Source organism: Siphateles boraxobius, unplaced genomic scaffold (assembly GCF_051911475.1).
Source record: "Siphateles boraxobius isolate OS27281-9 unplaced genomic scaffold, OSU_SipBor_1 61, whole genome shotgun sequence".
Lineage (NCBI taxonomy): Eukaryota > Metazoa > Chordata > Actinopteri > Cypriniformes > Leuciscidae > Siphateles > Siphateles boraxobius.
This window is the reverse complement of record NW_027509188.1, coordinates 7,471,850-7,496,525: the sequence shown is the minus strand read 5'-3', so window position 1 is coordinate 7,496,525 and position 24,676 is coordinate 7,471,850.

Genomic DNA, 24,676 nt, shown 5'->3' with positions numbered 1-24,676 from the left:
CCTCTGCCAGTTCTTTAATGGCTTTTCGACACCCTGCTCCTGTACATCCCATTTCCCGGAGCAGGCGAACCGTTGAGGACCCAACGAAGCCCCTACATCCCACTTCAACGGGACATGTGGTGGCTTTCCAGCCAGCCTCTCTGCAGTCTTCTACCAGATCTGCATACTTGGGACGCTTCCGCTCGTTGGCAGCCTCCATTCCCTCCTCCCATGGGACAGTAAGCTCCACCAACAAGATGGTCTTGCATGACTCTGACCACATGATCAGGTCTGGCCGGAGCAAAGTTTCCACGATCTCCCTGGGGAACTGGAGCTGCCTCCCCAGGTCGACCCTCATGTTCCACTCACTGCCAGATGAGAGGACCCTAGATGTTGCTCTATGGTGAGGGTGGTTGATTTTTTACCCGGCCCTTGCAAACAGAATGGGACTTCTCGTTGGCCCAAAAGGTCTGCTATTAGCCTCCTGTCTACATGACTCTGCCACCTCTGCTAGCTTCCTCAACACCAGATCATGTCGCCACCTATAGCGACCTTGGGACAATGCTGTCTTGCAGCCCGACAGGATGTGCTGGAGGCTTGCATTGCTGGTACTGCAAAGGGGGCAAAGGCTATTTATCTTTATTATAGGGTTGCCGTAAGGGTTGAGAACGGGCTGTGTGTGGGCATACCACTGTATGGTGTGCGTGTGTGTGCCTGTGTGTTTGTGTGTGTGTGTGTGTGTTTGTGTGTGTGTTTGTGTGTGTGCGTGTCAGTGAGGGGCATTAAGTACATGTTATATGCTCTTGAACAATGTTTGATTTTTTATGTTTGACATGCCGCATATTTTTGAATATTGTTGATATTATAATCTGTACTGTATGTATTTGTATTTATTTGTACCTGGGGACTGCAGATGTAAATTAGCCTAAGGCTAACTCTGGTGTAATGCATCAAATGTTTACATTTATGTTATCAATTGCACATGGTCCCTTTTAAATAAACAAACAAACAAACAAACAAACAAAACACTCGACTTGTGCTATAAAGTAAGTTTGGAGCACAAACATGGTTTTAATCTCATAAATTGTCATGTATTGATGGTGTGCTAAGCTAACATGCTAGCTAGCCCTAGGTGCACCTGCCACCTAGCTGTTATTTGTATGAATATTTCTAAATAGGAATGCTTACTGAAATGTTTCTTTTTTTCAATAAGGTCATTTGATACAGTTTCAAATGTGAAGTGAGAACTTTGATCAATGATATTAGGGATTGAAACAGCGTGAATAGCCAGTCGTTAGTAATTATAATGAAGACAAAAGAAAAACATATTTAGAGTCATAACCAGGCCGGAGAGGTGTGAATGTGTGCAGGGGAGACTGAGACTGAATGGGTCTCGTTTGCACCACAAAACAATAGAGACAATAGACTGAACATATGCTTAGAAGATGACAATAAACATCAGTTTGCATTTTAAAGTCTAATCAAAATAAAATCATATGACATGATCTTGAAAAAACTTTTAACTAAATACAGAGTTTTAGACTTGTCATCTTCAGATTTTAAATATAACATGGTCAGACGTGTGGCTTTAGCTGCAGTGCATTTCTAGATTGATACAATGCCAACTTCAATATTATGTTCATGAAGATGTTTCATAAAAATACATTTCTAATAACTTTACAAAACTTTGAAGCTATTTATAACTATTTTTTTCATTAGGCCTATGACAATAATTAATTCTACATTTACAATAAACTACCAGGTGTCAGCTTTCAAATGAGATCATACTTCTGCTTTTAGTACAAAGGGTTCATGAACTGTATCTGTTTCAGTTTGGGTATGCCATTTCTGGGGATTTTTCAAAAGTGGGCTTGCAGCCTAACAGGTTAATGGAAAAAATAGAGTAAAATCAGTAAATTCTTAAATATTACAGTTTAAAAAAGTAGACTGGGTAAACCCAGGCCTGCAGATCAGGCTGAACACCATACTTTGGGTGCTTCTCATCTCATTTTTTATTTGTGCATCCTCCTTTCCTTTCCTCGCGTCTCAGCTCCACCCCCTATAGGATGTGAGGGAAGGACGCAAGGAAAGAAAACAAAGACGGAGGAATCGAATGAAAGCTTTTTTATACATCGGAATACTTGATCACTCGAGCATCACTTCACAGCGTCATCAGCAGCGCTCAAAGGATCTGCCCTTATGTTGTTGAAGTTTGTTTAAGAAATTCATAATAAATAATTAAGCAAGATACATTGTTGAAATATGTGAGATATGTGGTTTATGTAAACTGCAAAAGTAAAGTATAAATTAAAATGATTGTGAAGGGGGGGGGGGGGATTTATAGCTGCGTCACGTTTAGTCGATAAAACTCTTCCTTTTTTATTATTATAACAATATGTTGTTTTAAGAGAGCTAAAATTGTGAATAAAATAATTTATAAAAAAATAAAATGTCTTAACACTTATCTTTATTTTGTTCCATATCCATATGACTTACAAAAGGAAATTTTAGGCAGGATGATGCATCATTTGTGCCAAATGTATTTATTTGTCTTGTTATTTTTTTTTGTAATTGTACAGTAGTAATACAATTGTTTGACATTTTCAAAAGCTGAAGTGATTGATTAACTTGTTTTATTTTTTAAAAAGGCACTAAAGGACTGTATTGTGTTTGAAATGCTATCTTGTCGTTACACGGAGGTAATTTTAGTTTGTTGTGAAATGACAAGGAAACTTGGACTTTGAGTGTTGTTTACAAAGTTAATCTTGCTTTGGTGGATTTGTGTGTGCAGAAAATCTTATCAATCAGAAAAGTCTTATCAATGATTTAATTTATTTAATTTATAATTTATAGGGCTGAACCCGAATATTCGTTCGGTGAGTTGGTATTCGATTTGAAAATGTGACATTCGAATATTCGTGTTTTTTTGTTGTTTTTTGCACACCTGGCATCCCCCTCGAAACGGTTCTCTGAATGTTTTACACTATAAAACCTGGTCAAATTATAATACCTAACATATAACTTCGTTATAGCTATATATTTGCTTCTCCTTGGACTACTAAAAGTGTTCCTGCAACGGGAGTATTCTCTGAATAGAGCGCAGAACAGCGGAGTGTGTGTGGACAGAAGTGCATGCCTGAGGTTGTATTTTGGGTTAAGCTGCATTGCTTTGACATTGTGGAAAATAAAATAATAGAAACAAAATGTATTATCCTTTTTACCCGTTATTATCAAACTAAATTATTGAAATTGTTATTGCTACCTGTTCTTTATTTAGGCTATTACAGTTAGTTCATTTATTTTTCGTTTTCTTTATTTAAATTCCGTTTTTCTATACTTCAATTTCGTTTTGCTATATTTCAATTTCGTTTTAATTTATTTCAATTTCGTTTTTATTTATTTCAATTTTGTTTTTATTTATTTCAATTTTGTTTTTATTTATTTAAATCTACCATACTTTGTCAGTGAGAAAAATATTATAAGACTACCTTATTAAAAATATTGCTTAAGTTAAAAGACCTGTGTGTATGTTTTTTATATCAGTGTCCATTCTCGGAGCATAGGCCTATGCCCTGCTTGCGTGAGGCGCGCCGCTTTGTTATTTAAATCGACCCTACTTTGTCAGTAATTTGTTAGTGAGAAAAATATTAGACTACCTTATAAAAAATATTGCTTAAGTTAACAGACTTGTGTAGGTGTTTTATATCACTAGTGTAGTGTCCGTTCTCGGAGCATATAAGCTCTGCAGGCGTGAGGCACGCCGCTTCCCACTCGCGCTGTTAGTTTATTAAAAGTTTATTAATTCTGAACGTGTCGCGTCTCGCCTGTCTATCTATATTGCACCAAATACGACACTGCACTCCCTTGTGAAGTCGTTTGGATGAATGGTTCTCGAAATAATACAAATGCAAACGGACAGATATAGAGATTACGAAGGTTCGAATATTCGATGTTCATTACTAATACCAAAGCTTCGAAGCTCAAAAAATGGTATTAGGACCAGCCCTAGTTATATGTTGTATAATATTATTGTTATTAATTATATGTTATTAAAAGTGAATCTGTGTGTGTGTGTGTGTGCGTGCGCGCGTGTGTGTGTGTACACACCATAAGTTATCTCATGTAAGTGGCTTTGGATAAAAGCGTCTGCTAAATTATTAAATGATAAATATAATGTATATGTACGTTTTGAAACAGTATGATTCTTATAGGGCCAGGTTTAATTAACAAAGGCAAATTAGGATGGGAGTAGGCTACTATAACCCCATAAAAGGGCCAATGGGAGTGGACAGTTCTGTGGGTGATCCCATCCTAATTTGCCTTTGTTAATTAAACCTGGCCCTATAAGAATCATACTGTTTCAAAACGTACATATGGAGATTCTTCACTACCGAAAATGTTTGAGCATATTTTCGATTCGCCATTAATTTTCGTAAAAATGGCAATATTTGAAATCTACACAGTAGATTTCTCGCATCAAATGTTCTCAGAAGTGAATTTAGTGATCAAATAGCATACGAAATTGTAGAAAAACGACTTACTGTTGTTCTGCCTTTCTGCTCCCCGCTTCTTCATTGAATGCCGAAATGAATGCTGGGATATTTCTGCCATCAAGTTCACACAAGTTACCAACCGATGCATCCTCGGTAAAATGGGCGTGTCAAGAACACTTCCGGGATTTTTAACCGTTCTTGCCAAAATGCAAACTTGTGTATTGAGACAGTACTTGGGCAGCGACTGATGACGTTTCACAAGTCCACAAGAACACAAGTACAGACAAAAACGCATATTGAGAAACAGCCCAGGTGTGGCAGAATCATTGCCCGGCCTGATTAACGCTAATGCACTACAGGTGCGAGAGAGAGAGAGGAGCGGCGTTTACACGGGCTGTTTGCTTCATAAGCCATAGATAAAAGGGCTATTGGGAGAGCGTCAGTGGTCGTTGTTCGTGGGTTGTTGTTCGTGGTTCGTTGTTCGTGGGTCGTTGGTCCGTTGTTGGCCCCGTGCTGGTCTCGTGCTGTTCTGTGTTCTTTGGTTCTGGGTTTCTCGGAGCAGTGGTGGGCATAAGCTTATTCTGGGAAACCGTCTGGGTGTGGAAGCCGCCCATTGAAGCTGCTGGATCAGAGTGATCGTCTGTGGGAAATCTGCTGGACTGAGTTATCGATCGAATCTGCACTGAGAGGAGAGAGAGAGAAAGATAAGTGAATTGATTTCATCTTGCGAACATCTAAACAGTTTGAAGAGGATGCAGTGAGTGTGGAACTGCTATGTGTGTGGAACTGCTCCAACTGATTGTTGGAGAAGCTATGTGTTTCAGAGTGGGTTGAGGAGGAACTGAAGATTTAATATCTCCCACGTGAGGGTAACAAATGGAGTGAGGCCTCTAAACAGCCCTACCGTGTGAGTGAATTGCAGTGTTATTGCTTTATGGATACACATTGATTTATGGTTGTGGAATTGAAGTGAACACGAGTGTGGTGTGCTTTTGCTGGGAAGTGGCCCCAACCCATGCTTGCACGTTTGTGGAAAATTGTTACTATATCTGTTCTCCATCAGAAGTCTAGATAATATAGATAATACAGCTGAGCTGAAAAGCAGCTTGTACTGTGGAGATTCTTACCTGTTCTCCTCACCGTCGGAGTCTGGAAGTATCCAGCGTTGCTGGTGAAGTAAGCTTTTAAACCACTGTCTCACTATCATGAACTGAAGTAAAAAACTTTGTTTTGTGAAGATCCTTACCTGTTCTCCTTACTGTCTGAGTCTGGAAGTATGCAGCGTTGCTGGTGAAATAAGCTTTTAAACCACTGTCTCACTACTGTGAACCGAAGAGAGTACTTTGTATTGTGAAGAATCCTTACTCGTTCTACTTACTGTCTGAGTCTGGAAGTATGCAGCGTTGCTGGTGAAGTAAGCTTTTAAACCACTGTCTCACTATCGTGAACCGAAGAAAATACTTTGTATTGTGAAGATCCTTACCTGTTCTCCTTACTGTCTGAGTCTGGAAGTATGCAGCAGCGCTGGTGAAGTAAGCTTTTAAACCACTGTCTCACTATCATGAACTGAAGAAAAATACTTTGTATTATGAAGATTCTTACCTGTTCTCCTTACTGTCTGGGTCTGGACGTATGCAGCATCACCGATGAAGTAAGCTTTTAAACCACTGTCTCACTACTGTGAACCGAAGAGAGTACTTTGTACTGTGAAGAATCCCTACTCGTTCTACTTGCTGTCTGAGTCTGGAAGTATGCAGCATCACCGATGAAGTAAGCTGTTAAACCACTGTCTCACTACTGTGAACCGAAGAGAGTACTTTGTACTGTGAAGAATCCCTACTCGTTCTACTTACTGTCTGAGTCTGGAATAATGCAGCGTTGCTGGTGAAGTAAGCTTTTAAACCACTGTCTCACTACTGTGAACCGACGAAAGTACTTTGTACTGTGAAGAATCCTTACCTGTTCCACTTACTGTCCGAGTCCGGAAGTATGCAGCATCGCTGGTGAAAGAAGCTTTTAAATCACTGTCTCATTCCTGTGCACTGACGAAAATACTTTGTATTGTGAAGAATCCTTACCTGTCTACTTACCTTCTGAGCCCCGAAATGTGCAGCTATCGCTGGAAAAGGAGTGCTTACCTGGTTACTTACCTTCTGAGCCCCGAAGTGTGCAGCTATCGTTGGAAAAGGAGTGCTTACCTGGTTACTTACCTTCTGAGCCCCGAAGTGTGCAGCTATTGCTGGAAGAAGAGTGCTTACCTATCTACTTACCGCCTGAGTTCCGAAGTGTGCAGTTATCGCTGGAAGAAGAGTGCTTACCTGTCTCTCTACCGTCGGGGCCGTGGAGTGTGTAACATCCCGGGGAAGGAGCCCTCGATCTGCCCAGCTGTTCCGGGGAGAAGGCCCAGCGACCGTTACCATCCTTTTCTTTACTTCCATAAATACAGTGCTTAAAGATTGTTATTCCTTGAAATTTACTTTTGCCTCTGTCTGGTCCATTCCGTTGCGTACCTGTGGTGTTGGCTCCTCACGGTGGTGTCTGGAGTCAGGGGCGGTTGGTCATACGAGTCCGCCCCGGCCTGCACCGGTGACAGTTAAGATGACTGAATAAGACGACAGTTAAGATGACTGAATAAGACGACAGTTAAGATGACAACTGAACGACAGTTAAGATGACTGAACTGAACGACAGTTAAGATGACTGAATAAGACGACAGTTAAGATGACTGAACAGGAGGACAGTTAAGATGACTGAACAGGAGGACAGTTAAGATGACTGAACAGGAGGACAGTTAAGATGACTGAACAGGAGGACAGTTAAGATGACAGATGTTAAGATAAGACGACAGTTAACCCTCTGAGGTCGCGCGATAGTCTCGCTTTTTTTCTTATCAGTGCAAAAGAAACTCAAAATACTCTGTTGATTTTGATCTTACATATTAAGTGTTGTACATCATTAGATCCTGATAAGTGTCTATTTTTTTGTGGATACTCACAATAAAAACAAAGTGTTGTGCTTTTCGCCAAATAAAGAAAAACGAACATGATGGGCGTTCTGCCTTCTCTCTGTCATTTAAGTCCATTCTGAAACGCGTCCGGAAATTAACTGTAATTCCGCGAATACTTGTCATACAGGCACAAGTGTTTTTCCATAATGAAGCTTGAACTCTCTTCTTTTAAATGAATTAATTAATTATAAAAAAAAAATATTCTCAGTTTATGTAATCTGTATGAAAAGAGAGAGATGTCAGTCTTTTTCTTTCCAGCTCATTATCCTGATTACGCATTAATGTGCCACGCCCACGGAGAGCGCGCGGTATTCAAACGCAAATGATCTAAGGCAAGCCATTCAAACATGCCAACGCCCACCAGCTGAATTATAAAACACATCGTGTTCAGTAGTATCTTACTACAGCTGTATACACAGCGTATCCCTGGGCTGTCAGGAATAATACAATCTAATAACCCTGGAAAATGTACCAGAAGTGCTGGTATAGTTTCATTTTCGAGGAGCAACGGATCCAACTGATGTAGTAAGTCATTTATTCTTAAGTGCTTTGTTCTAATCGCGATATTGAATAATGTCTGTGTAAACCGCAAAAAGACTGTTTAAATATGAATTGCATTTTTAATGTAGAAATTGATGTAGGCCAATTCAAAATGATTTCAAAGAAACATATGGCATCTCAAGTGAACCTTTTATTAACAGTAGAATATATTTCCCAACACATGAACATTTCTTTTAGTCAACTCAACTCTCTTTCAGTACAAGGAACACATAGGACGTGCTATATGTAATACATGACAATATCAGTCAGATTTACAACAGTGAAATAACAAAAAAATCAGTTTTTAACAATTAGTTAAAAAATAACAGTAACATTCATGTCTGCTATCAAAAGGTTATGAACAACCTAATCTCATATAATTTAATAGCTTTTTAATAAATAAATTCATCACTTTTTCACAGAAAATGTATAACAAATAACAGTAACATTATCTTTCATCAAATGTATAACTCCTCACACAGTTTTTTGCCTTTCAGCTACACCAAAATTCATCACTTTACTAAACCATTACGAATGAAGACAAACCTGTTATTCTTGATGTATGAACAAACATCCCCCACCCACGCACACCACTACCACAAAGAGCTGGTCATTCTTATACTATTCAGACCGATATGAATCTCTCCCAGTCCTCAGATGACAATCTTGAGCTTCGACTGGTTAATGGTTCTGGTTCTGAGATGACAGCTATGATATCTGATTGAAAGTAAAAGAGCACATCTCGGGTTTGGGGCCATATGAAGCAATTCTTCGTCCCAGACTGTTGCATACAGGAGACCTCGATTTCTTCCCTGACGATCTTCAGTACCTGCCCAACAAAAGGCTTTTTGTCATAAGAGACTATAACCAACTTTCCAGCCATGTCCTCTTGTGCCGGAATGGTGGTGGAGGGTGCAGCTTTTTCAGCATTATAATGTAAGACTGAGGGTGATTCACATTTACAGGAAAGTCCCATTCGATGGCAAAAACAGGACAGTTCTCTTATAGAAGATCTGGCCAGGGGAGTTTGTTGTCACTTGATGAATACCCAAAGTACCTTTGACTACTGGCAAAGCACCTGGCACAGCCTCATCCACCCTGGCGATGTCAGCCTCTGACACCCAATGGAATTTCAGACTCGAATTTGCTTTTTGTCAGAAAGGAAAACAACTCTTCAGGGTGTTGGATATCACCTCCTTGAAGCACAAATGCATCGGCAATCCTTTTCATTGAGCCCCCGGCACCATCTGGCGCGCCTTTTCCATGTGCCTTCTCTGAAAAGTTCCATGTTATCTCCTTAATGCCACGAAGAAAAGGCAAGGTGCACATCAAGTAGAAATTGTTCCTATTCCTGTATTGCGTTAGTGGGCCATCACTCATGAAGTGCACAGTAGTAATTCTTGGATTGAACTGAACTTCATCTAATACAGGCTTCAGATGTGCCCATACTGCCCGCTCGTCATGTCTTAAAGAGTCAGAGATTGTGGCATAAGCTTGTGACCCTTCTGCCGTATAAACCATGCATGTATGGACAGTGGCCTGTTTTTACAAGCGTAGTTCTCAGAAAAGTCCATGTGGACTACAGCCTCATGGTCTTGGAGACTGTTCTTGAGGGCCCTGCATTGTTCAACCTGATGTATCCATGTGTACTGATGCTTGGCCAATCCATCAAGTTTTTCATTGAAACTCTTCATGAGATCCTCCCACGTCCCAGTCAGAGTTTTCTTCACAAAATGTGAATAGGTTTTACCTTCAGTGCAGACTCTCTCTCTCTGCCATTGACTCCATGACACCTGGCGGGTTTTGTCTGGTAGGAGTAGCTCCATATCGTTATAGCAGCATTTTGCACACAGCCTAAACATACACCGCCTACTTTTCAAATCGCACACAATGTACGCGAGTGCTTCAGAAGTACTTCTACTGCCTACAAGGCCACTCTGGTGTAGTTTCTCGAGTAGAAGGCTTACATTCTCATGGTCTAGGCAGGCACAGGTGTTTCGGTCATTAGCCTTTGGCTCAGTTACATAAATGCCGGTATGAAACTGCCCGTCTCTCTCCTGCCTCTGCATTGTAGTCTTTATGAAGCTCTTTTAAAGACTTTGTCAACACCCGACGTTGTTCTTTGACCCTATCCTTTGTACTGTGTCCTTTTTTCCAGCTAGGAGACGGCTGTTCTCATCGGCTGTTCTCGGCCCAGGATGGTCATGGTGTTCGTCCACAAAAGAGTACTCAGACACTGGTGTCAGATTCATCAATGCCTCCACCTGCCTCTTTTTCTCTCTGCATTGTCTCTGGTTGAGCCTCCACTGTTCCTTCCTCTTTGCATGTGCAGCTACTGTCAACTCTTTGACGGCACAATAATAATCACCCTGTCCAGCTTGTTTCCTCTGCCGTTGCCTGTGTGTATACGTACATTTATTGATATTTATTCATAATACAAATACACATACACAAATATACATTTATATATATGTATATTTACACACACACGCATACATACACACACACACACACACACACACGAATAATATATCTATATATATGAAGCCACTTTCCAGAAACATTGTGATGCTGACTTCAACTCAGGCCTATAGATAAGATACTGCCTATACTGACAAAACTGGCACATCCTGACATTACTGACATCATATACTCTCACAGTTATACCTTTCCCTCCTCTTGGCTAGGTTCTCCTCTTTAGCTGCAGGATCTGCCTTTAGCTTTGCACGGAAACGTGCACCCCTCTCCTTACTAGAAAGAGGCATCTGTAATAATGTGAAGAAATGCTTAAAATAGGCAGAAATATATTATATATGTTAATATTAATTCATAGTAGTTGTACAAACTATATATGTGATATAACAATTAAGAAATAACTAAATAATTCAGTTAAATGCTCTGTGTCATATGGTATAACAACATATCATACGGTAAAATCATTTGTCTGTATGACATTTTCTTGTTTGCCCTTACGACAGTTTTATGCTTTGTCATGCTTTGTCATTTATAACAGGCAGTTGCTTGGCCACCTCCTTCCACCTTTACCCTTGACCTTGAGTTTTAAACTTTATATTTCACTTGTAAATCAATATTTTTTCAAATTTGAAATGTATTAAACCCTTTTTTGACGTTTTACCATATGACACCCAAATCTGTGACACATGGTAACACACTTTAAAAAGGTGAAATTACCTCAAATGTAGGAGCAAAATCTTAAACTTACCTTCAACTTTGCTGGTCTTCAGGGGTCCTCTGAGTGATGTCATCAAATGTCACATGACTTAAGTCATTAATATTCAGTTCCAAAATGGCTTCTAAACTTTGTTTTACCGTATGACATAGGGAAAATGTGTCTTTGCGGAACAATTTGTTTTAGATACTAATGACATTTCTTAAAGGTCTATCTTACTGATACTTTAATATGCTTATCTTAAGACTTGATAATGCCAAATGAAAATTTTTTATCATTTTTAAACATTTTTAATAATTCTAACTTTACTTTAAGTGAATTTCGTTTGACTGTATGACATTTGACCACATTAATAGTCTAAAAGTTACCTATTTTTGAAATTTTCACACAATTATGAACAGTGAGGAGGACAAATGATGTGAGATTAAAACATATATATAAATTTGTATTAATATATAATATTTATTTGTCCTGGAAGTGCAAATCAGTGCGGCACGTCACTGACCCATGAACACATCCAAGTGCTTTGTTCTAATCGCGATATTGAATAATGTCTGTAAACTGCAAAAAGACTGTTTAAATATGAATTGCGTGTCTGTGTGTAGGATAAATGATGAATGAACGACACAGGCGCGTGCGCTTTGTTTACTACTCGCACCTACATTAGTAAACATGTTAATTTTTACATGAACACATCCAAACTATATTGTTATAGTCTACTAAGATGAGTGAAATAGACTGAAATATGTTGAAATAAAATGTCTGTATAAGCAACAAACTGCAAATTAACATGTATATGCTAATATATCATACACAATATGTTACAGACTAAATATGAATGTTTAGATAAGATTTTGTGATTAGTTTTGGATAGATTATAAAGTTTTGACTGTAAAAAAAGACCACTGTCACATTAAATAGGTACGCTTTTGTTCACCAATTTCTGCTCATATACTATAGTATGATGTTTTGTCAAAAATAAAGTAGGTATATTGAATTATCAACTAAAATGTTATTATAGTGTTTGTTCCAATATTCAAACTAATGAATCCTTACCTTTTTTAATAGGTATGATAAAATGTATACTTTTTACAAAGAAAGAATACACTTGAAATATTGTTAAAATTGTAATTGTTGTAATTGTAACCTATTTGTAATTGGTTACAATTTCTAATTGTAAAATATGTATATATAGATAATTTCTTTTGTCCTTGCGTTCTTTGGGACCCTGTGACACACCTGTGTAAAAAGGCTCATTAATATGCAGCTCATTATTTATGTGGCACATTATCCGGCCTTTGTCTTCTCAGGTGTGAACACGCCTCCACGCATATTGCCTTTCCAAACAAAAGGTGTCTTATAAAATTTAAATCAATGCATCGTTTTGTGTAAATGATTAGGCAGGATGATTTTCAGATCACTTTGAAGCAAAAATTCTAGGCAACAAGACCCATTAGTCAAAAGTCTTGTGGACACATATTTAGTATGTGTTTGTGGCCTTATTTCAGACACTTTAAGTTTTAGTTTTTTCAATAACCATGCATAAACAATATTCTCTCAAAAATACAAACATGTACATACATGTTGCTCACATTTTACAGTAGCCCCGTTTGTGCTATATAGAGTGAATTTACACCTTTGCCATTAACATGTTTATAAATAGCTGAAAAACCCCAGAATAACAGAACCCCAGATAGTTGCGAGTAGCCTACTCAATACACCATCAATTATGACAAGTAGTATTATAAAGTCTACTCAGTGAAATGCTCATCTTCACAGGATGACGGGGATGAAGAAACCGTTTCTGCTGCCACAGAGAAGCCTACAGAGGTAATGTTAATATTATATGTCTACACATCAAACAATCTACACATTCACATTTATATGTGGAGTAGCCTATAGAATCTAAGTTTATATCTATAAATGATAATTCTTATCTCTACCCCCCAGAGTGTGGATGAACAGCAGGAGGAAGGTCCATCAACTTCTGGTGCACAGATAAACACAGTTCAGTGATTTACAGTAAATGCCACAGTTTAATTCTGAATTTTAGAACTACATGATGTAACGTTACGTCGGATGACGACGAATGGGGGTTTCGCCCAGAAAGCCAATCATCTTCGTGTATTACAAAACGAGCCAATGGCGATGAAATGCCATGGGTCTGCGGAATTTGCATAGCATATCTCCGCCCCACCGCGTGGGTATAAAAGGAGGACGCCAGCAACATGCAGATATGTCTTCGCTGAGGAGCCGAGACTGAACTCAGGCGTCTACCCAGCGGTACAGCGGAAGTGGCAGGGAGACGTAACGAGGGTTACATACGTAACCGAGACGTTCCCTTTCGTAGTCGTTCCGAGTTACGTGGGATGACGACGAATGGGGGTCCCCGTGAAATCACGCCACCTTCACAACTGTCTTCCAGTGCCCTGCGAAAGTCTGATCCCCCTGTCGTGATACTGGCACGGACAAAGGAGTCCTACTTAACACAGGAATACCAAGGTACACTGGGAAGCATATCTCAGGGGAGATATGCCGCAGCATGCCTACCCGTAGGGAGGACTTAAGAACACACATATGGCCGGAGGGCTTCATATGGAGGAACGCTGGAGTGATCAGCCCGAGGGGTGGCAACTTTCAACTCCAGGAGTGGCAAGGTGGCTTGCCAAGGGAAAGACACATGCTCAAGGAGGCTTACAGTGGAAATACACATGTGGGGGTTACTCAGGGAGGAACCATGCACATGGAGGCACCTAGCCGACGCACAGGCAACAGACACTAGCGCCAGCGTCAACAGTGCTGGAGGAACTCAGGGCTTCAGAGAGGAAGGCTCACCTGAGGAAAAATCGCACGTATCCAGTCCGTGGAGTGGAATGGCGAGCAAGCGAAGACACCTGAGCGGGTCCAGTACTAGCTGACTGAAGCGAGTACACGAGAGGCGAAGGCTCCACTCGGAGATTATAAAATCTGGGGAATGTGTTGGGTGTCGCCCAGCCTGCAGCTCTACAGATGTCTGCCAGCGAGGCGCCATGCGCTAGAGCCCAAGAGGAAGCCACACTCCGGGTGGAGTGGGCTGTCACACCAAGGGGGCACGGTTGGCCTTGCTATTGGTAAGCCAAAGCAATGGCGTCCACTATCCAGTGGGACAACCTCTGCTTTGAGAGAGCCTTTCCCTTCAGTTTCCCACCATAACAGACAAAGAGCTGGTCTGAGGTCCTGAAACACTGCGTCCTGTCTACGTAGGCACGGAGAGCGCGTACTGGACAGAGCAGTGCCAAGGCTGGGTCTGCGTCCTCCAGGGGCAGCGCTTGCAGGTTCACCACTAGGTCCCGGAAGGGAGTGGTGGGAACCTTGGGCACATATCCAGGCCGGGGTGTCAGGATCACGTGAGAGTGACCGGGCCCGAATTCCAGGCACGCTTCGTCAACGGAGAATGACGGAGGCCAGTGCCACCAGGAGCGCTGTCTTCATTGACAGGAATTTAAGCTCGACTGATTGCAGGGGCTCAAATGAAGCACTCTTCAGGGCAGTTAGAACCACTGAGAGGTCCCAAGAGGCAACGAGAGGAGGGCAAGGAGGATTTAGTCTCCTCGCTCCTCTCAGGAACCTGATGACCAGGTCGTGCTTCCCGACCGACTTACCTTCGATGAGGTCATGGTGTGCGGCAACATAGACCTTCAGGGTGGAGGGAGACAGCCTCCGCTCCAACCCCTGTTAAAGGAAGGAAAGCACAACGCTGATCGAGCATCTCCGGGGGTCTTCTCGGTGAGAAGAGCACCAGTTGACGAAGAGGTTCCACTTCGACGCAAAGACATGTCTCGTGGACGATGCTCTAGCGGAAGTGATGGTAGCCGCCACCGCAGGTGGCAGGGTACTCAAACCTGCCTCGTCCCGTCCAGGAGCCACACGTGGAGCCTCCACAGATCGGGTCGAGGGTACCAGAGGGTGCCCCGTCTCTGAGAAAGGAGGTCCTTCCTCAGAGGAATTGGCCAAGGAGGTGCTGTCGCGAGGAGTATCAGTTCGGAGAACCAGGTCCGGGCGGGCCAGTACGGCGCGACCAGAACGACCTGCTCCTCGTCCTCCTTGATCTTGCACAGGGTCCGTACGAGAAGGCTCACTGGGGGAAACGCATATTTGCGTAGGCCCCGCGGCCAGCTGTGCGCCAGTGCACCCGTGCCGAGGGTGCCCTCGGACAGGGAGTAATACAGGGCGCAATGGGATGAGTCGTGGGAGGCAAACAGGTCTATCTGTGCGTCCCCGAACTGGTCCCAGATCAGCTGGACCGACTGGGGATGGAGTCGCCATTCGCCGGGGACGGGTCAAAACCGTGACAGCTCGTCGGCTGCAAGGTTCCGATCTCCCGGAATGTAGATAGCACGAAGGGACCTCAGGTGCTTCTGACTCCATAAGAGGAGGTGGCGTGCGAGTTGCGACATACGGCGAGAGCGTAGACCACCCTGACGGTTGATGTACGCTACTGTCGCGTTATTGTCTGAACGGACTAGTACGTGTTGACCCTTGAGCAACGTGCGGAAACGGTGCAGGGCAAGGCGTACTGCCAGCAACTCGAGGCAGTTGACAATGTAGAAGGCACTGGGGTCCTGTCCAGGAGCCCGCGGCAGCATGTCCGTTGCACATGGCACCCCAGCCCGTGGAAGAGGCATCTGTGGAGACAACAACATGCCTGGAAACCCGTTCTAGGGGAACACCGGCCCGTAGAAAGCTGAGGTTCCTCCACGGGGTGAAGGTCTGACGGCAGGTCGGAGTTACTGGAACTCGGAGCGTGCCATGATGCCATGCCCACCTCGGGACTCGATCGCGAAGCCAAAGCGAAAGCGGTCTCATATGAAGCAATCCGAGCGGCGTTGCCGCGGCTGCAGATGCCATATGCCCCAGGAGCCTCTGAAACAATTTCAGTGGGACCGCACTCTTGCCATCGAACTGTCGAAGACAAGTCAGCAGTGAGTGTGCGCGCTCGCTCGTAAGCTGCGCGGACATAGCGATCGAGTCGATCTCCATACCGAGAAAAGAGATCCTCTGCACGGGACAGAGTTTGCTCTTCTCCCAGTTGACCCGAAGGCCCAGACGGGCTAGGTGCCGGAGCACTAGGTCTCTGTGTTCGCAAACCTGCTCTCGAGAGTGAGCTAATATTAGCCAGTCGTCGAGATAATTTAGGATGCGAACCCCGTGCCTCAACGACCTTCGTAAAGACGCGAGGAGACAGAGCCAGCCCGAATGGGAGAACCGCATACTGGTATGCCTCACCCTCGAAAGCAAACCGAAGAAACGGTCTGTGTCGAGGTAAGATGGAGACATGAAAGTAAGCGTCCTTCAGGTCTATCGCTGCAAACCAATCCTGTGGCCGCACGCATTCGAAAATGATCAAGCTCCGCGTCCTGACAGAGGAGACCAGGGAAGGACCAGCGTTCCACGGGGGTCTGCTCTGCCAGGGGTCTGGCGATAGAGGGGGACGAGAGTGGTGAGGTCCGGGGACGGCACACACTGTCATCCGCGCCCTCTGGAACAGAGGGGGAAGGGAGTGGCGAGGCCCGGGGGCGGCGCACACTGCGGTCCGAGAACTCTGCGACAGAGAGGGATTAGAGCGGCGAGGCCCGGAGGCGTCGCACACTGTCAACCGGCTCTGTGTGCTCAGTGATGGGTGTATAGGTTCTTTCTTTGACCAAATTAGGGTACTGCCCACCCGTGGGTGAGCAGCGGGAGAACAAAAGATTCTCCCCCGGCCCTCCGCCGGGGGAAGGAGGGGGCCTGCAACCGCCTCCTGGGAAAAAACCGACACCATCACTGAGCAGCCCGTCTCAGGAGCGCCGCTTAGCCTGGCGTTTAGCGGGGCGCGGGGCTGGAGAGGGCTGAGGCGCCTACCTGCGGCCTCCTCCACGACGCAGCCCGGATGAAGGCTGCTGCAGGGGGCCGTGCGGGAGGGGAGGGAGCCACAGGAGGGTGCCCTCGGCGGCGAGCAGGCTGAGGCATCTTTACAGAAGGCTGGGTGGAGGCAGCAGCAGGCCGTCGGGGCAGAATATGTTTGATTGCCTCAGACTGCTTCTGTGCGGTTGAGAACTGCTGGGCAAAGTCCTCAACCGCTCCGCCGAAGAGGCCGGCCTGGGATATGGGGCCGTCGAGCAGGTGAGTGCGTTCGGCGTCCCGCATATCAGCCAGGTTCAGCCACAGGTGACGCTCCTGGACCACAGAGGTGGCCATCACCTGACCCAGGGAGCGTGACGCCACTTTCGTCGCTCGGAGAGCGAGGTCAGTGGCGGCACGCAGCTCATCAAAGAGCCCTGGGTCAGTCCCCGCCTCGTGTATATCTCTGAGCAGCTGGGCCTGGTAGACCTGCAAGGTGCTCATCGCATGCAGAGCGGCGGCCGTCTGTCCTGCAGCTCTGTGAGATCTCGCCACAAGGGTGGACGAGAATCTACAGGCCTTGGTCGGGTGCTTAGGAGTACCACGAGATGAAGCACTCTGAGGACACAGTTGCATGGCAACAGAGCGTTCAACCGGGGGAATCCCAGTGTACCCATGGGCGACCGCCCCATCGAGGGGGGGAAAGGCGGAGAAAGCTGACGAGCGTACACGGGAGGTCAAAGGAGCCTTCCATGACTTCGTCAGCTCCTCATGCACATCCGGGAAGAAAGGTATTGGGGTTGGCTGTGGCTCTGAGGCGGCAGCCGCACCCAAAAACCAGTCATCCAACCGCGAGCGCTCAGGGCAGGGCGGAGGGGTCCACTCAAGCCCGATGCTCGCGGCGACCCGGGAGAGCATGGCCGTCATCGCAGGATCTGATACGGACAACGCTGGAACTCCAGAAGGAGGCAACGCAGCCGCATCGTCACTTCCCGATGACTCGTGCCCGCCTTGTGATGCCGCGATCGACATCGAGTCCTCCTCTGGAGCGCCGAATGAAATACGCGGGGCATCAGAAGATAGACCCGGTAAATTCACCGCAGCACTCGCGGGTTGCAACACTGAAGAGTGGGGTGTGGTCCGAGGACGCATCGTCGGATTGTTCCACACCGTCACCGTCAGGTCACCCTGTCCACCAGCCGAAGTACCACCTCTCGTGGAGGGTGTAGATCGGGGTGTGGATGAGGGGACTCTCTCTCGAGTGAGATCATTGAGTCTCGACCTTAGTGTTGCGATGGTCATGTTCCCACAGAAGGAACATGAGTCATCCACAAGCGCTGCTTTAGCGTGTTCAAAGCCCAGACACGCAAAGCAGCGATTGTGCCCATCAAAGGAGGACAGGAATCGACCGCACTCAGAAGAACACGGGCGAGACATCTTTAAAAAGACGTGCCACGTGCAGCTCTTTTAGAGAGGAAAACTCAGCGATGCTGAGGCGACCAGGGAGAACACACAGACTGGCAGATCACTGCTCAGATCACAGGCAATGTGAAACTCGCTGGGTACCGCCGTCACACCAACACCGGAGAGTTCGCTCGTATCAAAGAGAAGATGATGTCACTGAAACTCAGGATTTGGCTTGTGGAGTGAAGAGAAGCTCTTGGCTCCGAAGCGAAAACATATCTGCATGTTGCTGGCGTCCTTTTATACCCACGCGGTGGGGCGGAGATACGCTATGCAAATTCCGCAGACCCATGGCATTTCATCGCCATTGGCTCGTTTTGTAATACACGAAGATGATTGGCTTTCTAGGCGAAACCCCCATTCGTCGTAATCCGACGGAACTCTAATCTACTGTATTTTCAGTTGCCAGTTAAGGAGTTGTATAGACTTCTTCTTATTAAAAAGATAGAAAAAAACAGCAAAGAACTTGTATACTTGGACCGCCAGATCCAAAAGGCAGATCTGGAAATCGAGATTCTGAAACTAAAGCTAGAGGTGAGTGTATGGCCACAGGTGAATTCTAGGAAGTATTGAAACTATTTTAAAATCTTTTTCTTTTTAGGAAATGAAGAACACCATATAAATTGCAGTGATTTTGTTTATTAATTATTTTGTGGTTGCATTTGTAGGAAATAAAGAACACCATATAAATTGCTGTGATTTTGTGTTTATTATTTTTATTTTTTATTTTATTTTTGGTGGTGGATATCATGATTAATCTGAGAAGACATTGCGGCATATCATATCCCGGACTACCCTTCCATCCTGGAAATCTGCAGGGTTGATGGGGTCTTCCTCAGGGTCTTGTAATTGTAGGGCAGGGTGTTGCTCCCCTCTAATTATGGCAATATTATGGAGAACAACACATGCCACAATAATGTCGCAGGCCCTTTCAGGGGTTACCCTGAGGTGACGTAGGCACTGGAAACGTGCTTTCAACAGGCCTATGGTCATCTCCACCCGGGCTCTCGTCCTGCAGTGTGCCACATTGAAGCGCTGCTGGGGGCCTGGTTCAGGTTCTGGGTAAGGGGTAATAAGATTTGGTCGGCATGGGTAACCCCTATCTCCCAGCAGAAAGCCATCAATCTCTCCTGTAAGAAAGTTCACATTGCTTTAGAGCTCCATAGAAATTCCCCTGTAAGTGTGTAGTGCATACATTGAAATATGTGTATAGGATATACATTACTTACCCCTTTCCAGCCTGTTGCTCAGGGTTAACTCACGATACATTCTTGAGTCATGAACAGAGCCGGGCCACTTGGCCTCCACATTTGTGATTATATGTGCAGCATCACATATGATCTTGACAGTGCAAAGAATGAGAGATGTTACAGTATTGTGATTTAGTCTTTGACCATTAGAAACAGTAGGCTGTCAGTGTACCTGCACATTAATACTGTGGATGGATCTCCTGTTGACATAGTCCGCTTCATTTTCAGAAGGTGCAATGATCGGAATATGTGTGTCATCAATGCATCCAACCACATTCGGAAATCCTAAAGGGAATTCTAATTATTAGGTTACTTCCAGGGGTCGCAGCAAGATATTCTTAACTGAATGTCATTTATCAGGTTAGCCTCATTTAAACCGATTTCTACACCACTGACCTGCAATCCTGTGAAACTCCTTGTTACGACCCTTCTTAGATTTTAGCCGTCTAGGGCGTTAGAAGGGGAACATTGATCATCCCTCGACAATAATTACCAAAAGAACACTGGGAAGTGAGTGAAGCAAAGGCAGTAGAACGCTTAAGGGTTTTTATTGCTGGCTACAACCGGTCAAAAACAGATCTCCATAAAATATATGTATTTTCACAAGTACATATACTTATAAAGAAACAATTCAAACAAATAATTGCCAATCAATAAAGTAACAAACATACCAGCAAATTATATATTAATTCTAGGAAAGGAAAAGGGCAACTGGACAGTGCCAACTCAAAGAAATGAATAAAAAGAAAACAATCTTTCTTACCCGTTTTTAGTCTAACCTAACTAATCAAAATAAAATGTAGAAAAGAAAGGTCTTCGACGTCCGCGACGTCGTATGCTTTCCTACTCTAACTAACCAAAACAAAAATACAACGGTGGCACTTGTCCCTAAATCTAGTGTGTTTAAACAAAGAAAAATACTACATGTGCACAATGTATGTCACGTGACATCTTACCTGACCCTTTTCTTTATCCCGTTTTAACAAAGCATCAATACTCAATTCCAGATAACGAGCCAAGGATTTCAGGTTACAGAACTAACACTGATTCACATGACACTTAACATAAACGAACTGATTCAATAATCAAACGAATGTCAACACAAACATAACAAAGAACTAAGCAAACGGTTGCAGTTCACAAAACAAAAAGCTGGCCACATCAATCGCGTTCAGGTGCTCCTTTATAGTTCCCGCATTTCCTGATGATCCCCGTGATTGGATCGCTATTTCCCTCCTCTCTGATGACAAACCGCAGAGATGAGCCAATGAGTCTAACCAGGACAACCAATCAGCGCTTCATCTGCGAAAGAGAAAGTAGACCACGGCAGAAACACAAAGAAATACAGAGACACCCAAAGTCGCAGTCTCTTGTAATCACCTTTATTCGTAACACCCCCACAATCAAAAACAAACGTCTACCGTTTGTTAAAATTAATATCTTTCACAAAATAAGATCATAACTCACCCGTCATAAGTTCTCTCAAACTCTGGAAAGAGCATCCGCCAGGACATTCTCAGATCCTTTCTTGTGATGTATTTCAAGATGATAACTCTGTACAAACAGAGCCCAACGCATCAAACGTTGATTCGCATTGTACATCCGAGAAAGAAAAACAAGGGGGTTATGATCCGTATACACAACCGTAGGCAGACTGGAAGAACCTAGATAAACCTCAAAAAATTGCAGGGCAAACAACAACGCCAAAGTTTCCTTCTCCACTGTAGAATAATTTCCTTGATGTCGATTAAACTTACGAGAGAAAAAACACACGGGATGATCCACGCCATCCCCGCCCTCTTGAAGTAACACTGCTCCCGCACCAACCGCGCTCGCATCAACTTCCAATTTGAAAGGACGATCAAAGTTCGGAGCTGCTAAAACTGGAGTGCTATACAATAAAGCCTTAGCACTCTCGAATGCAATCTGGCATTCATTAGTCCATACAAAATCTCGTTTTGGACTAAGAAGATTAGTAAGAGGGGTCACTACCGTAGAGAAATTCTTACAAAAGTTGCGATAGTACCCGGCCATACCCAAAAATCGTCTTAACTCTCGACGTGTCTTAGGTACTGGAAATTCCGTAATGGCTACAACTTTCGTTTCAATAGGTTTCACTTGTCCCTGTCCCACCTGTTTACCCAGATAGGTAACACTGGCTTGACCAAACACACACTTCGCCAAGTTAAGAGTTAATGAAGCGTTCTCCAACCTCTCAAACACTGTGTGAAGTAAGGACATATGTTCTGTCCAGTTCTTAGAGAAAATTACCAAATCATCCAGATATGCGTTACAGTTGGGGACACCAGCTAGAACAATCTGGATCAACCTTTGAAACGTAGCAGGTGCGTTTCGCAACCCGAAAGCCATAACATTATACTGTAGAAAACAGTCAGGGGTTACGAACGCAGAGATGTCAGATGCACGCGATGTTAAGGGTACTTGCCAGTATCCCTTAAGTAAATCAAGTTTACTAACAAAATTGGCAGAACCTATATTATCCACACAATCTTCCATCCTGGGAAGAGGATAAGAATCAGGTACTGTCACGGCATTCACTTTGCGGTAGTCCGTACAAAAGCGAAACGAACCGTCAGGTTTGTTTACCAAAATGCATGGAGAACTCCACGGACTGCAGCTATGTCGAGCCAATCCGTTTTCCAACAGATACTCAGTCTCCTCCTTCATAACAGATCTCTTAATTGTATTAAGTCGATAAGCATGTTGTTTTATAGGTCTTGCACCACTAACCTCAATATCATGTCGCAACACATTGGTCTGAGTCGGAACATCCGAAAATAAAGTTGGAAAAGCAGTGATCAAATCCACCACATCTTGTCGCTGTTCATCAAGTAGATGAGAAAAACGAGAAGACAAGTTAGTCAGAATAGCGGAATTTTCCAACTTATTGCATTGTTGAGGAGTATTTCTCAGCACTAATCCATCTTCATCGGAGTCAGCTTCACTCTCTCCAACAGACATAAGTTCCGTCATTATCATAACAGGTGCAGTTTCCACAACTTCTTTTTCAGGATCACATCGCACTTGCTCTCGATAAAAATACTCTTTGAGCATGTTAACATGAAAAACACGTGTTTTACATCTTCTCTCTGGTGTTCGTATAACATAGTTTGTCTCACTAAGTTTTCTGACCACTTCATAGGGACCAGTAAATCGAGCCGACAAGGCAGACCCTTGAATAGGTAAGAGCACCAATGCACGGTCACCAGTCTTGAAAGAACGTACAACTGTCTTACTGTCGTAACGACTTTTCATTTCACTCTGAGTACTTTTCAAAGCTTTCTGAGCAAGATCGCAAGCGTCATGAAGTCTTTTTCTGAATCGACTGACATAATCCAAAATATTTACTTTAGACTCTGAATTAGTCTCCAACATCTTATCTTTCAGAACCTTTAATGGACCACGAACAGTATGCCCAAAAACCAACTCGGCTGAGCTAAAACCGAGTGACTCTTGCACTGTTTCACGGATGGCAAACAACACCAAGGGAATTCCTTCGTCCCATTCCTTCTCTGTTTCCATACAGTATTTTCGAAGCATCGCTTTTAAAGTCTGGTGAAATCTCTCAATTACACCTTGACTCTCAGGATGGTATGCACTTGAGACTCTATGTTCTATAGATAAAGATTTAAGAGTCTGAGCAAAAATGCGTGACAAAAAATTCGTTCCTTGGTCTGTCTGAATCACCTTAGGAAGACCAAATGTAGAAAATAATTTTATCAGCGTTTTCAGAATAACAGGAGCGGTTATTTTTCGTAGCGGTATCGCTTCTGGAAAACGTGTCGCTCTACACATAATAGTGCACAAATATTGGTTACCTGATTTTGTCTTCGGCAAAGGACCAACACAATCTAGCAGCACTTCCTCAAATGCTTCACCCACAACTGGGATAGGAGATAGTGGAGCGGGAAAAATTATCTGGTTTGGTTTTCCCATTATTTGGCAGGTGTGACAAGTACGACAGAACTTAGAAACATCACGCTTCAAACCCGGCCAAAAGAAATGGTGCAGAACACGATCGTAAGTCTTAGTTATTCCCAAGTGTCCAGATAACACATGTTCATGCGCCAAACATAATACCTGAGTACGAAATGTAACTGGAACCACCGCCTGATATACAACATTCCAGTCCAAATCGTCATTAATTCTAGAACACCACTTTCGCATCAATAATCCATCATCCACAAAATACACAGTATGTCTTTTCTTAGTAGCTTCGAAACTAAGAACAGTCGAAAAACATTTACGCAACGATGGATCTTCTTTTTGTGCTGCAATAATCTGAGAACGAGTGATAGGCAAATCCAACGAATTTGCGTTCCCCAGAACACCTTCTACAACACTTTCACTTTCCTTTTTCAAACTAGCGTTTTGTAAGCATTTCCCTTTTACTTTCGTTTCAGACTCAAAACCTAACATATCATCAGTTAACATCTGACCCGTCAACGAGTCAGCCAAAGCAAGTTGATCTGCTTTCGCTAACTGAGCGCGTGTAACAGCACAAGCAGAAAATACGTCAGGATACAGATTAGCCACATCGTCAGAAATCGCACACACATCTGGAACATCAGTCACCTCTGGCACGGGCATGACTTGGCCTCCGGCCAAATCATTTCCTAAGATAAAGGTTATTCCTTTCACGGGCAGTGAATCACGAATACCAACCTTTACAAATCCTGAAACTAGTGAACTGTTTAAGTACACACGATGCAAAGGAACTGGTACAATTTGCATTTCAATACCACGAACTAGAATATTCGAGCCGCAGTATGATTCCTCAGAAAAAGTTAACACCTTACATACCATGAGTGACTGCATAGCCCCTGTATCTCGAAGAATATGAACTTCTTTCTGATCTTCCACTCTTCCAGAC